Source organism: Penaeus monodon, chromosome 21, assembly GCF_015228065.2.
Source record: "Penaeus monodon isolate SGIC_2016 chromosome 21, NSTDA_Pmon_1, whole genome shotgun sequence".
Taxonomy (NCBI): Eukaryota; Metazoa; Arthropoda; class Malacostraca; order Decapoda; family Penaeidae; genus Penaeus; species Penaeus monodon.
This window is the reverse complement of record NC_051406.1, coordinates 4039690-4039922: the sequence shown is the minus strand read 5'-3', so window position 1 is coordinate 4039922 and position 233 is coordinate 4039690.

The following is a 233-nucleotide window of genomic DNA, read 5'->3' as shown; positions in this document are numbered from 1 at the left end:
GCAAAATGTTCACCTTATGCCCTACTGTATGATTGATTCCTTTGACTGGAAATCATATGGATGCGTTACTTAATCCAGTTAACTTTATCGCTGAGGGAAGTTACTCGACTGGCTTGGCTTGAGAGGGTCAAACTTTGGCTAAAAGAAAGAGCGAAGACTTTTTTCTTCGCACTGGAATATTCAAGATAGTATGTAGGCCTATATCTAAGACTGTTCTCTCAATATTTACATTC